The 15,131-nt window shown below is 48.1% G+C and overlaps 1 protein-coding gene across 1 annotated transcript in view; it reads right to left on the bottom strand.

The window, feature by feature from the left end:
- Positions 1 to 15,131, bottom strand: part of WNT3A (Wnt family member 3A) — a 103,365-nt gene that overhangs the window by 29,633 nt on the left and 58,601 nt on the right. The window lies entirely within an intron of this gene.

The following is a 15,131-nucleotide window of genomic DNA, read 5'->3' as shown; positions in this document are numbered from 1 at the left end:
CTCCCAGGTCTCACCATTCTCTTGACTTTCTTGAAGATGCACAATTTTTTTTGTGCTGTTTCTTGGATATAGTGGGAATTTTGGGATGTTTTCCTTCCAATCTCCATGTTTGTTCTGTTGTGGATAATAGTGCTTTGGGCATCACCACCAGCCTTGGTGCTAATTTTGGGGATGGGTGGAATTCCACACAGAGCTAAGGAACTGAGAGCTCAGCTGAGCAAAGCAGAGAGGGATTTTGGTGAGGAACTGCAGGGATTCTTTTAATTTCAATAATTCATTATTTGATTATTTTTTAATTGATTTTAATTAATTAATGAATTTTAATTTCAGTGCTTGCTCTTATTTTAGTGCTGAGTGCAACACGCAGCCCATGACGCTCAGAATCCTCTTGAATAAATACATTTTTTTTAACCCAAGACATAAAATCCCCACTACCTGTAGATCCCCACAGTCTCACAGAGCTGCTTAGAGGTCAAGCACTGAAATGAGGAGCTCCCAGATGGTGAATTTTACATAAGGAAGGCAAATCTTTCACCCAAGCTTGTAAACCTCACTTGGGTTAAATCACTTTTTATGGCAGGGCAGTTTGTCCACCTGCTTGGGTGAGGTTCAAGGCAGGTTTGGGTTTTATCTTGGGTGAGGAGCTGAATTCAAGCTGTGAGGGCTGGAATGACTCCCCAGCAGCAGCTCCTGGATCCCTTTGTGGCTCTGCAATATTTTGTGGATGGTTTCTGGCCTGGCTGTGGCCTGTAGGCAGCAGGGCTGTGCCCAGCAGGCTGGGTCACTCTGGGATGTGGTTTTCCTGCTCAGATCAGCTCCAGAGGAGCCACCACCACCCTCTGAGGTTCATCCCAAACTGCCTGATCCCAATCAGGACCAAGCTTATCTCCTCTGCCATTTTAAGCCTGAGCTAAGAGCACCCTCCTTATTCTGGCAACGCCAATGGAACAAATAAAAGCCTGAAGCACCACGAGTCACAACCCTCACAAAAGAAGGTGCAGCCCTGCATTTAAAAAACCAACTCCAAGCCTTTTAAATATCAGAAGACCCATCCCTACCAAGAAAAGCCCAATATACCTCCAGCTTTTAGCCAACCACAGTAGTGGTCAAGCCCATAAAATGGGTAAATGCATGTGGTGAATTGTGCTTGATGCAGTGACCTCACTGAGTTGCAGCACCAGTGATTACAGGCTTTTTTCCAGTTGGAATGATGATCCATATGGTTTTAAAATGCATCTACCCCGCTCTCCAGACTTGGAATAATTAATATTTTGTAGCCAGCACCAGTGTAAGGGGCTTGTCCAACAACTGGTGGGTGTTGGAGCAAAGTATATGTGAAAAATTAAGTTCAATATGGAAATATGTTTGGAATCCTTAAAAAAAATCAACTCACAAAACAAACACTTCACTATTTCTTAAAAAAAAAAAAAAAACAAAAAAACTTTATGGCTTTATGTCATGTTGGAGTGAGAATTTCAAGGATGTCACAGTGGCTTTAACATGTACTGGAAACATCCAAGGTGAGGTTGGGTGGGGATCTGAGCAATCTGACCCAGCCCAAGATGTCCCTGCTCACGGCAAGGCTTGGACTTGGTGACCTTTAAAGATCCCTTCCAAAAATCACCAACATTTTCATCCTTTTTTCCTCAATCTTTTCCTTTGGATCCTGACCCTTTTCCAGATGAAGGGGGAAGAGGGAAAAGCTGGGAAGAGGGAAACCCAGGAAAAGGGAAAGGCAGGAAAGATCAGGAAATTGCTCGCACTAAAAAACCACCAACATCACCTCAATTTTCCTGCATTTTTCTCAAAATTTTTATTTTTCATCCCAATCCTTCCTGACCATTTTCCAGCCAGCCTAGGTGGCTCCATAGTGGGAAGAGGGAAAGCAGGAAAAGGAAAAGCAGGAAAAGGGGAGAGCAGGAAAAAAGAAGGGCAGGAAAGAGGAAAGATCAGGACATTGTTCCCACTGAAAAACCACTGACATCACCCCCATTTTTCTCCTTTTTTCCCAAACTTTTTAGTTTTCATCCTGATGATTTCTGACCGTTTGCCAGCTGGCCTGTCTGGCTCCGGAGTGGGAAGAGGGAAAAGCTGGGAAGAGGGAAAAGCAGGAAAAGGGAAGATCAGGCAAAGGGAAAGGCAGGAAAGATCAGGAAATTATTCCCACTGAAAAAACGCTGTCATCACCCCATTTTCCTCCTTTTTTTCTCCGACTTCTTATTTTTCATCCCAGTCCTTCCTGACCATTTTCCAGCCAGCCTGGGTGGCTCCGTAGTGGGAGGAGGAAAAAAGAGGAAAAGGAAAAGCAGGAAAAGGGGAGAGCAGGAAAAAAGAAGGGCAGGAAAGAGGAAAGATCAGGAAATTACTCCCACTAATCATTCAGCCTCAATAATATAAAAACACTTCTATATTCTATAAAATACTAAAGGTGTGAGTCTACGATGGTCTAATGATTATTTTTATTTTAGCATAAGACTGCATTTAAATTAAAAAGAAATAAAATGCCTCATTTTCAATAATTCAAATTAAAATGTGCAAAAAATTTTAAAAAGGCAGGAAAAAAAAACAAAGTTGTGATTTTTTTTTTCCTGAAAATTAAGGGGAACCTGCAAAACATCTCCAGTTTGGTCCAGCTTCTTTTTCTGCTGGAAAACTGGCTCAGAAAAATAAATAAACACATTTTTTGACAAGAGACAAGATCTCCTAGGCTGAATCTGGTGTGCTTAGCCTAAGGGGTCTCCAACTTTTTCATGGCTCGGGGTGAGCAGAAACATCTCCTGGTGCCCTCCCCACCCATTCACACTCCCACAACATCCCTGTGGCAACAGCTTCCCTGGGAAAGCAGCGTGATTAGGAAAGGATAAACCATAATTATCAGCTATCATTGAATGTGATTTAGCACCTGGAAATAATGGGGAGGAGGAAATGGTGCCAGGTGCTGAGTCAGCAAACTGCAGCCTTAACCAGGGAAGTGTTGCTGCCCTGTCCATCAAACTGCAGGGGAAACGCTCATGGAGGCCAATAAAAGTGCCTGAGTTGTGTTTCAGGAGCTGCAGGGCCCTGTGTGTGACCTACTTTGGGATATCCAGGTGGCTCCATGGGAAATGGAGAGGCAGAGGAAGGAGGATCTGCTCTGCTGGATTCAGATCCAGAACCAGAACCAGAACCAGAACCAGAACCAGAACCAGAACCAGAACATCTCTTCCCTGCCTTGTTTCCCCAGAACCAGAACCTCTTTTCTCTCTTGTTCCCCACCACTGCTCCTGGCTGGGTCATTGAGTGCTTTGTAAACCGATTTTCTTCTCTGGGAAGGGTGAGATGAGTCAAATTAAAACTAAAAGTGAAAGACACTTTCTGTTTCTCCAGCCAGGACCTGCTCCCAGGGCTTGAGGGCAGCTCTGCATTTCCCAGCGTCTGGCGGCTTTCTGCATTTCTCCTTGTGTTTTCACAGCAGCATACAAATATTTGGGTTGGAAGGGACCTCAAAGCTCATCCAGTGCCACCCCTGGATGGGCAGGAACACCTTCCAGTGTTCCAGGTTGCTCCAAGCCCTGTCCAACCTGACCTTGGACATTTCCAGGGTTCCAGGGGCAGCCACAGCTGCTCTGGGCACCCTGTGCCAGGGCCCCAGCACCCTCTGAGTAAAAAAGAACATGAATTCTATTGAATTCACATTCTATAGATGGCTTTGCCATCAGATTTTAGGGTCACCTCCACCCAAAGCTCCAGAGCTTCCCTGGGGTTTACCACCTCACCTTCCACCTCCTTAAAAAGCCTGCCCAGACCAAAACCAGCCCAAAAGAGTTTCCTTCAAGCCCTTCTCTGGAGCATTTCCAGACTGTGACATATCCACATCCCTCTCTTATGGGCAGGGAGCACAGGAGGTGGGCAGGAGACACAGCACCACTCACTGCAGAGCTTCATGGCTTGGGGTCAGCTTCACACAGCCCTCAGCTGCCTCAGCTCCACCCATCTCATGCTGCTTTCCAATAAACGCCATTTCTGTGCGCCTCCTTTTCACAGGAAAACTCTTCACCTGCATCAGGTGGAGCTCTCCAACCCCTTTGCATCCCCCAAGATTTTGGAGTCCCACCAAAACCTGCTTTCCTCCTTCGTCCTCACTGCTCAGCCTCGAGTCAGCTGTGCCCCCATCATTCCTAGGAGCACATCATTCACCTGCACAGCAGAAACCCAGAGTCACACCAACCCTCCTGAGCCATTCCCTCTCCTGGTGACTCTAAACCTTGTGGATCTTCAAGTCCTCACTTTGAAGGAGATGCTCCCAGAAAGATTAGGCTGAGGAAACAAGGAGTGAGAGAGGCTGAACCATCCAGGCACAGGATTCCTCCTGCAGCAGAGCTCAGCAGGGAATGTGTTAAGCATTATCCTGCTGGGAAACTCCATGGTGCTCTCCCATTCCTCTGCCATGCAAGTCCATCACAGGAAAAACCAGGCAGGGCATCTTTATCCAGCCTGGTTTTCCTTTGTCTGCTTGAGGATGGAGAGGAGGAAAATCATTCCTGAAAATCATTCCTGTTGGGGGTTACTTGGGTGAGTCAAGAGTTTAGCGTGGTTAGGAGGATGCTTAGGGTCAGTGATAGGGCTAGTGTGAATAGGATTGTGTTTATTGCTCTTCTCTGGATTTAAACCAGATTCTAAGGATTGGAAGTCGACTGTAATTAATATCCTAGAAGAGTAAGATCCTCATCAGTAGATAGAAATGTAGAGGAATAATCATACAACATCTACAAAGTCCAGCTGATGCCTCAGGTTTTGGTTTTTATATTTTCAGATCCTGTGCTGCTTTAGTGTGTGGGTCTGAACTCCATATCAGGGCATGGTGAGCTCTGTGCACAGAGCAGGGAGACAAAACAATTCCTGCTCCAGCTGGGCACCAAGGACAAATGACCCAAATCTCAGCCCCAGAGCACAAACACCGTGGGCTGGAGAGAGAAAAACAAGCAGGGTGGGACTGCCTGGGCTAAAGCTGGAATGGGACAATGAACTGCAAGGTGCAAATGGAGCAGAACTGATCCCAGGGAGAGACCCCGGGAGCGCTCGTGCATTTTGGGGCCATTTTGGTTCATCTTGGGTGCAGCCCTGGCTGGGCTCTGGTGCTGCCCAAGGTGCATCCATTGATTAGGATTAATAAATCCCTGCTTTATTCTTTAGCTCTGTCCAGTCTCTGCTCTAGGTCAGCCTCTCAAGGCATCACCCCCAGATGATCCCACAGCCCCTTCTGCCCTCAATCCCTCCTCCACTCAGCACTGCCAGCTCCCAACGCATCTCCGGGTGAAGAAAAGCCACATTCACCAGCTTGGACCCCTCTTTGTCAGGAGGGAATAGAAGACACATTTTCCACTCCTTTTGCCTCTTTGGGACGTAGCAGACACATTTCTGTCCTCACCCAGCCAAACCCATGCAGGGCTGGTTGGTTCTGGAGCCATCCCAAAGCAGCCCCCAGCTCATCCCCCTTCCCCCAGCATCCGGGTGAAGGCGACCAAGGCTTTGCTGTCGCTGTTTGCCTGCTTGGCTCCCATCCATGAGCGTGTGTGTGTGTGTGTTTGTGCCTCCCGTGGCGAGCCAAGGGCCCGTTTGGGGCCGGGATTCTCCCGGGACAAAGGGATGCTAATTCAGCTCCCTCTGCTGTTCCCTTTTGTCTAGGGCCAGCTCCCACGCCTGGACTTGGCACTCTGGGGATGCGGCAGAGGGAGCTCCTTGTTGCGACCAACCTGAGCCCTCTGTGGGGAATGGACCCAGCGGGGAAAGGGGGAAGGAGGGCAAGGGGGGGATGGAAATAAATCCGTAATTCCGCGCATTGTGAGCGCAGCCCCGGGCTGGAGGTTCCAGTGACTCCCGCGAGAGACGGCACCGGGTTTGTAGCCACGGGCTGTCTTGGTGCTTTTCCCTTCCCTTGATCCCTTGTCTAATGGTTAAGTAGCCAGAAAAAAAACAAAACAAAACAAAACAAAACAAACAAACAAAAAAAACCCCAAAAAAACAAAAACAAAACCAAAAAAACAAAAACAACCCCCCCCCAAAAAAACAAACCAAAAAAACTCCCAAAAAACCCACCAAAACCCCCCCAAAAAAACAACACCAAAAAAAAAAACCAAACAAAAAACCCCAAAAAAACAACCAAAAAAATCCCCCCAAAACAAACGAACAAAAAAACCCAGAACCCCCAAGAAACAAACAAAAAACACCCCGAAACAAACAAAACCCACCCCAAAACAAAAAAAACCAAACAAACAAACAAAAAAACCCCCAAAACAAAAAAACAAACCTTACCAAACCCAAAACAAAAAAATAAACATCCCCCCCAAAAAACCATAAAACAAACAAAAAACACCCCAAAAAGCAAACAAAAAACAAGCAAAAAACCCCCAAAACCAAACAAAAAACCCCCAAAACCAAAAAACAAACCCGCCCCAAAAATCTGAACCAAAAAAATAAACCACTCCCCTAAAAAACCCCCAAAAACCCAAAAAAATCCAAAAACAAGCAAAATAAAGCAAGCCAAAGAAACATCACAAAAAACCAATACAAAACAAAAACAACAAAAACCCAACCAAACCGCCCAAAAAAACACCAAAAAACCAGCAAAAACCCTAAAACAATCAACCAAAAAAACCTAAAAACACCCCAAAAAGCAAACAAACAAACAAAAAATGAAAACAAAACCAAAACCCAAACCAAAGCAAGAAGCCCCTGCATGTCAGGGTTGACAGATGAGTGGGAGGTGGAGGGAGCACAGGGAGCAAACGGGATCAGCTCCTGGAATTGCTGCCATTTCCTCTTCCCCATCACTCCTCTCAGGGTTTGCAGCCTGCACCAGGTGTTGGCTCTTTCCAGCTGTTTCCAGCTGTTTCCATGGGCTGTCTCCTCTCCAGATGCACGGGAGCCAGATCTTTATCCCTTTATCACAGGGAGCTGATGAGGGCAGAGCCTCTAAGAAACCCCAAAAAGCCGAGAGCAGTGGGGATGGAGAGGCAGATGCAGCCAGGTGTGATGCTATCCACAGTCTCCTGGTGCCATCCCTGCCCAGGGCTTGTCTTTGGACACCTCAGAAGTCACCAGAGGAGGAAGTGACCCCTCTGATGGTCCCACCTGGCTCCAGCAGCAAGAGAAGGAGCTGCTCACCACCCCAGTGCACTCCTGCTCCTAAAAGCTGAATGGTAACACCTTGGCACCTTTCCTCAGCATCTCTGTTTGCTGTCCTTGCCACCCTACAGCTCTGCTACATCCCAAGGCTCAGGGGGAGCTGCAAATCCCCCACAGGACTCTGTGGGATGCAACCACAACTCCTTCAGATCTCCCCAAACTGCTTGGCCAGAGTGCAGCAGCTCCAACACGCTGGGTTAGCCACCCAAAACCCAGGTCAGGAATGCTGAAATTGGGAATTTGGGCTGGAATGGGCTCAGCAGTGCAGCATCCCCTCATCCCATGCAGTATTTCCCACTCCAAGCTCAATTTCCATGGGCTGGAATGGGCTCACCAGTGCAGTATTCCTTCACCCCATGCAGTATTCCCCACTCCAAGCTCAATTTCCACTAAACACAACTGCATCTCCTGTCTGGAGGAGCTTCAGTTGGATTTAATGGAAGCTCAATTTCCATAGGCTGGAATCTCCAAGCTCAATTTCCGTGGGCTGGAATGGGCTCAGCAATGCAGCATTCCCTCACCCCATGCAGTATTCCCCACTCAAAGCTCAATTTCCATGGGCTGGAATGGGCTCAGCAATGCAGCATTCCCTCACCCCATGCAGCAATCCCCACTCCAAGCTCAATTTAAACAGACTGGAATGGGTTCAGCAGTCCAGCATTCCCTCATCCCATGCAGCAATCCCCACTCCAAGCTCAATTTAAACAGACTGGAATGGGTTCAGCAGTCCAGCATTCCCTCATCCCATGCAGCAATCCCCACTCCAAGCTCAATTTAAACAGACTGGAATGGGTTCAACAGTGCAGTTTTCCCTCATCCCATGCAGTATTCCCCGCTTCAAGCTCAATTTCCACTAAACCAAACTGGAGCTTCTGTCTGGAGGATGTACAGTTGGATTTAGTGGAAGCTCAATTTCCACAGGCTGGAATCTCCAAGCTCAATTTCCATGGCCTGGAATGGGCTGAGCAGTGCAGCATCCCCTCACCCTGTGCATTATTCCCCACTCCAAGCTCAATTTCCACTAAACCCAACTGCAGCTCCTGTCTAGAGGCTGGCACGTCCTGCCTCTGGATTTCTGCAGGCAAACCTCTGGATTTCTGCATCCTGCTGGCTGAGAGGAGCTTGCACAGTCACATTTTCAATCCTGATCCTTCCAGTTTCCTTCCCCATAGTTACAGGGCAGAGTTTGTAGATCTCCGTTGTTGATACCAGGGCAGCTGCCCAAATTGCCATCAGCGGGGAGGGAGACGGGGTGGGGCTGGAAATCAGATCCTCTTGGGAAGAGTTTCATGAGAGAGAGAGGAGAGAGAGTACCTCCTACATGTAACAAACCTCCTGGATGGATCAGTATCTTGTGGCTTTCTGCTCATGCCTTACTTTATTGCAGAAGTGGAGAAGGCTGATCCAGAGCAGGGAAAAGGAGGAGGGGAAAGTCTCCTTTTCCCTGCTGAGATGCCAGAATGCCATCAGGAAAATAGGATGAGATCTGCTAAGTGTCTTAATTTTAAATGGTTATGAGATGTTGTTATGCCTTGAATAGCAAGGGACTGGCTGCATTCCGTGGTCCAGGAGATCCTTTCCATGTTGTTCCATTATTAAAATAAATGGAACTCCCTCTCCAGCTGGGGCTGGATGTCAGGATTGCTTTCCAACAGGAGAAATGTGAGGAGTGGGAACAATCTGCCCCCAAAATGGGCCTCTAAGGAGCACCCATGGAAGTCTGAGGCTGTAGCCCTAGGCTCCCTCTATAGTCAACGGAGAGAAATAAACATCTTGCTATGATTCATGTTATCCTGAGATAGGTGTCTGAGATAGGTCGGATGAATTGCTCCCCGGAGATGCCGGCTGCTCTCCACGGACTGCAAAGGGAGCCTGGGGTGACTGCTCAGACTCTGACAGCTAACTCTGGGAGATGGGATCAGGCCCATCAGGGAGCCTGGGCAGCCATGCTATTATGACACAGCAAGAAAAAAAAAATATGGAGGAGACTTGTGACTCCAAGGGATGATAACTGAATTTAAAAGTCTGGCTCCATTCTCACCTGATCTGGGGAAAAACTCGCATGGATTTCACCAGACATGAGATCCATGAGATCAGCTTCCTCATCCACAATGGTGAAGAGTCAACCCTTGAACACAGCTTCGTTTGGGCTTTCTTGAAAGAAAGAACACGTGGGGCTCATCCCCAGAATGTCTAGAGTCCAAACTAAACCAAACTTCACAAATGAGCCGAGCCCAAAGCCAGCCTGGCAGCAAAGGTGACAGTGCCCAGCATTCCACAAGGAACTGGATGTGATTTGAATCCCACCTCTCTCAGGAGCTAGACAGATGCCTGCTCTGCCCTTCACGCAGCCCCTGGGAGCAAGAGTCTTCTCATCCAGAGCCGGTCTCCCTGGATTCCCTCAGTGATTGATGGAGAGATGTAGAAACGTCAGGGTGTGAATAATTTAATCCAAACTGTCTGGAATACCTCAGATGAATCATGCCCTGGAGGACCCCAGCAACAACTGGAACTACCTCGACCTGTCTCGCTGTCTGGCATCAAGGACCCAAAGTTTTGCTGACCTGCAGGCCCCAGTTTTAACTTTTTAGGAAGAAGCAAAGGAAATGGTCAGCGCTAGAAGAGAAAATAGAGGGGCTGGTTGTCAACACCAGAGCAGTGGAGGAGATTTGTAAAGAGGAGGCTGTCTATCTCTTGTTGATATGTCAAGGCAAAATGTCCTTTGGGGAGGGATGTTGCAGTCAAATTCAGATTTTGGTTTCATTCCAGAAGTCTGGAGGGGAAATTCTCCAGTCTGGATCATGCAAGGAGCCTGCTTGGATAATGACAGTCACGTCAGGCCACGAACAGGCATTGTGTGCTCTGCTGTGGGAAGGAATGAGGCACTGGAAATCCAGGGATTCCAGATCCCTGCTGGTAACACACTCTCCACTGCCAGGGGACCTTCAAAGGGGTTATTTGGTGTCACATCCTGAAGGACATTGTAGGACAGTGTCATCTGCAGGAACATGGTGAGGGAAGACAACACGGAATGTTTGGGCTTTGTGGTCATTCTGGGGAAGATGACAGAGAGATCCCATCCCATCCCATCCCATCCCACCTTGATTTGAGATGGAAGTGCTGGAAGGCAAGACATCCTCCAGTTTAACAGCAAAGCAATGCAGTGGTCTGAAATATTTCATATTTCATCCCATCCTCAGCCTGGTGGGTGCCCAAACAGGAGCTGCACCAGAAAGGAGACTCAGGAGAAAAGGAGACTCAGGGCTGCCCCCATCACTCTCTGCAGCTCCTGAAAGGTGCCTGTGCTCAGCTGGGGCTGGGCTCTGTCTGCAGCAGCACTGACACACCCAGAGCACACAGCCTCAAGGTTGGATATCAGGGAAAAGTTCTTTACAGAAAGAGTGATAAAGTTCTGGAATGGCTGCCTGGGGAGGTGGTGGAGGCCCCATCCCTGGGTGTGTTTAACACAGCCTGGATGTGGCACTGGGTGCCAGGGTTGAGTTGAGCTGTTGGGGCTGGGCTGGACTCAATGACCTTGAAGGTCTCCTCCAACCTGACCATTCTGCAAGTTCTGTGAATTCCGTGGACTCCGTGAATTCCGTAAGCTCCATGAATTCCGTGAATTCTGTGAATTCAGTGAAAGGACAGGGCTTTGCTGGCCACAGACAGGATTAACCGCGGGGAACACGAGCAGAGGGTCACCCCAGCACTGCCGTGACTCTCGACATTTGCCTCGGAGCAGGCTCAGCAGCCAGCCATCATTTCCGGAATGAATTTACGCCCCTGGGCCTTGGTCACCCATCGGGCTCTCATTTGTCCGCTGGGGAATTTGCTGTGCATCCTCACAGAGCTCATCCCATGGGTGCAGAGCCACGGGACACCCCTGCCCTGGCTCCTTCCCACCTCCCTGTGCACACAGAAAGGGCAGGAGTGGCTTCCCAAGGCTGCACACGAGTGTTAAAGTCTAATAAACAAGCCCTGCCGGCCGGGGCTGAAAGAACCCGAGCCCTCTCCAACAAAGCATTTAATCCAGTTTGGCGTAACCTTTGACATTATTAGGGATCTCAGTGACCCTAATCCAATCAGATTGATTAACTAAAGAGGAGACCCCATCAGCAGACCCCCCTGTGGCCTCTGCTATTTAGCCCTGACCAAACAGTGGGAGAGACGTGCCGTATTTACACCACAATGGGTCGGCGCTGAGAACCTGTTTCATTACAGAGAGACTTAAACTCCCATTACTCCATCAATGTATCATTCTTCAATAGTTCATTAAAAGCTGCTCCTCCACAATAACTATTAACCATTTCTCAGCCCAGCTGGCAGGTTTAAAGCCCTGGCCAGTCTTTAGCAGAAGGAGGTGGGAGTGAGTGAAAGAAATAGATAGACAAGGGCTCCCTTTTTAAATTTAAACGAACAGCGGGCTTAAATAGTTGGAGGTAATTTACTTTTATTGAATGGGGGGGGTGGAGGAGAGAGAGGAAACTTTTATTTTGACTTAATTATGTGCCAAAGTCCTTTAAAGAGACAGGGCCCATGATAAGCTGTAATTGTGTTACTTCTCTTGAGATTGGTTCATATTTCTGCCCAGAGGAGTTTCAAAGGGAGCTCACGCAGCACTGAGAGACTCTAAACTCACAGCTTAAGCATGAACAGCCTCTTCAGGCCACAAAAGCTAAAATAAAGGCAAAAGGCATGATTCCCAATGCATGGCACTTCAGCTGGAGATGGAAAATGCCTGCCAGGTTGCACTGCTCACTTGCTGCTGCCAGTGACGGGGTGTCCGTCTCCTACATCCCCCAAAGTTTTGTCCTGCCTCTTTTTAGAGGCAACTCAAAAATCTCCCCTTCTCCTTGGTGAACTGAAAGATACAACAACTGCATTAAAAACTGCCAGGCCTCTCAGGCAAGTGGCTGAGCATGAGCTGCGGCTCGGTGGTCACTTCAGGTCATATGGCCATTGCCATGGTTTTCTCCACTTGATAAAATACAGGTGGAGAAAAAAATAACAGTATTTTTCTTTTCAATATTACAGTATTTTGCCTTTTGATACTACTGTCCGCAAAAGTTCAAGTGGGAGGTTCTTTCTACTGTCCGGCAGCTGAGATTTGAGCTCCTGGGAGACCAGAAATGAGTTGTAGTGTCTTTATATCAGAAATCAAAAGCAGATTAAGTTCAGGTGGAGAGAAAGAGATCAGACTCAATTCTTTCCCCATACAGAAATCCTGTTTTTTTGCATTCCAAGTAGTCCAAACTGACCAAAACTCCCATTTCCTGGGGACTTGCAAGGAAGACCCAACAGTGGCACCTCTCTGAATGCTTCTCCATGAAGCTGCACACCTGCCCATACACTCCCAAGAACACAGAGGAGGAGAAAAACCCCATTCCACAGCCCTGACCCTAAAGCTCATCTCATTACACCCCTGCCATGGGCAGGGACACATCCCACAGGCAGGGACACCTTCCACCTTCCCAAGTTGGTCCAAGCCCATCCAACCTGGCATTGGACACTCCCAGGGACAGAAAGTCCACACCTGGATAATTGAATAAATTCAATTCTGGATAATTGAATAAATAGGGTGGGATGGGGGATTTCTGCTCTTCCTCTGCCCTGGGTGACATACAAAGAGAAAAGGGGATTTACGGTTAAGTGTGGCCTTCAATAGCAGCAGGTCAGGATCCCCTGGACATCACCATTCCCTGGCAGCTGAGCTCATCAGTGCCATTCCTGTTTAATGTGTGATTTGCCCCAAAATCCCAGAATTGTTAGGGTTGGAAGGGACCTCTGGAAATCAGGCCTGGCTAAAAAAAATTATACATAAATATAGTCTTAATTAAAACATGTGGGATCTTTCTCCATAAAAAGGCTGATGGGGAAAAAGAGTCTGGTTTTAGAGGAGATATCAGAACATGGCTCTTAACAGGACCAGAGTCTGGTGACAGTTTGGCACTGCTGAATCACAGCTCAAGCCCAGTCCTGAATGAGCAATGAGCTCCCACAGCAGCAAGGGCAGCCTGGACAGTGAGATTTGGGCCTGGAAAGGATTTCCTGGAGGCATTAAAATTGATGCTTTTCAGTGAAAGGAGTGCAGATAGTGTGTGAGGCAAAGGGAGATGCTGTAGGAGCTGCTGAGGGACAATGGGATCCCCACTGACCCACACCAGAGCTGCACTCAGATCCTGGGTGCCTTAAAATCCAAGCTGCAAACCAGATTTTTGCTTCCTTGCTTTCTCTCTCTCCTTTTCCCCTTCTCTCTTTCAGGGTAAGAGCTCAAGTATGTTCCTACCCCGGGGGATCTGCCGCACAAGAATGCGACTGAGCTGTTTTTTTGAGCTGTTTTTTTTTTCTTCTCCCCCCCTCTCCTGCTGTAGGTGAAGCAAAACTGAAGGGTGGTTTGATTCTCCCTCAAGGAACAACATTCTTCAGTTATGAAATCGTCCCAGTCTCCTCTCCCTCCCTGAGCCTGGCTACCGAGAGCCTCCAGTGTGGGGCAGGGACAGACCCTGGGTGCTGGCACTGCTGGGGATATTTGGGAAGTTGGGAGATGGTGGGATTGGGGCTCCTCTGGTCAGCAGGGAGGCAAGGAGCAGTTTGTCCATGAGGATAATGTGGGGTCTAAAATCCCAGAGGGTCTGGGAGAACATTGGCCAGAGAGGTCGTAGAGTCCCCATCCCTGGAAGTCCTCAAGGCTGCGTTGGAGCAATGTGGTCTGGGGGAAGGAAATGCCAAAATTTATGATTTGGAGGGAAAACTAAAATAACAGATGGGAAGCAGTGAACACACTCCAAGGTGGATATGGATCAATTACATACACCAGGTTCCATGAAAATATTTGAGATATTCATTCATCTTTTCAATGAGAGAAGGAGGGAGGGAAGGAAAGGAAGGAAAGGAAGGGAAGGAAGGGAAGGGAGGAAGGGAGGAAGGGAGGAAGGGAGGAAGGGAGGAAGGGAGGAAGGGAGGAAGGGAGGAAGGGAGGAAGGGAGGAAGGGAGGAAGGGAGGAAGGGAGGAAGGGAGGAAGGGAGGAAGGAAGGAAGGAAGGAAGGAAGGAAGGAAGGAAGGAAGGAAGGAAGGAAGGAAGGAAGGAAGGAAGGAAGGAAGGAAGGAAGGAAGGAAGGAAGGAAGGAAGGAAGGAAGGAAGGAAGGAAGGAAGGAAGGAAGGAAGGAAGGAAGGAAGGAAGGAAGGAAGGAAGGACCCCTTTGTGCCAAACTTCTCCGAGACTTAGTGCGACCAGCAGGACCAGACTGGGTTTTAAAAGACACACGAGTTTGAAGAGGGATAAATGAGTTCTCACAGGCTCCTGCCAACTTATAAGGGAAAAGACCAAATACTTAAGCTTAGCTTAGGTCCTAAGTCTCACAAGATTCAACAACCTAGGGCAAGAAAATTCTAAGAGTTCCCACTTCTATGAAGGTGTGCAGAAAGAGTTGCCTGAATTTGCACCCTGTCCTAATTTACTGCTCACAACCAAAGAAAACAGAAGCATTAATTGATGGTGATTTCCCCAGGCCTTTGATCTTTATTGTATTTCATAATAGCATAAAAACTGCTGTTATCTGCTAAATCCAGTCCCTAGGAACCATCCCCAACAGCCCCTCTGCCCCTCTGCAATCACCTAAAGAGCTGGAATCACAGCACAGGGTCAGAAAAGGAGCCAGGTTCAGCTTAAGCACTGCAAACACAGAAACCCTCTGTGCTCATTCCCAGGGTGCAGGATCATGGATAACTCATGCTGAAAGGGACTCAGGGAGGTCTCCAGTCCAACCTCCTGCTGCCAGCTGGAGCTCAGATAACCCCACTCCTTTATCCAGCTCAAGTTCTATGTCTATACATGACATTTTACAGGATTTTTTCAGAAGGGAACGAGCTCACAGGAGGTTTTTCAAGATCTCTGCTGCCAATTCCACCACAGATCTCCCCAAACCCGTAGCTCCATGTCACAGACAACTTTTATGAAAAATCCTT

The sequence above is a fragment of the Melospiza melodia genome, chromosome 1, assembly GCF_035770615.1.
Source record: "Melospiza melodia melodia isolate bMelMel2 chromosome 1, bMelMel2.pri, whole genome shotgun sequence".
Classification (NCBI taxonomy): domain Eukaryota; kingdom Metazoa; phylum Chordata; class Aves; order Passeriformes; family Passerellidae; genus Melospiza; species Melospiza melodia.
The sequence above is the reverse complement of the archived record's forward strand: the minus strand, read 5'-3'. Positions and strand labels throughout refer to the sequence as shown.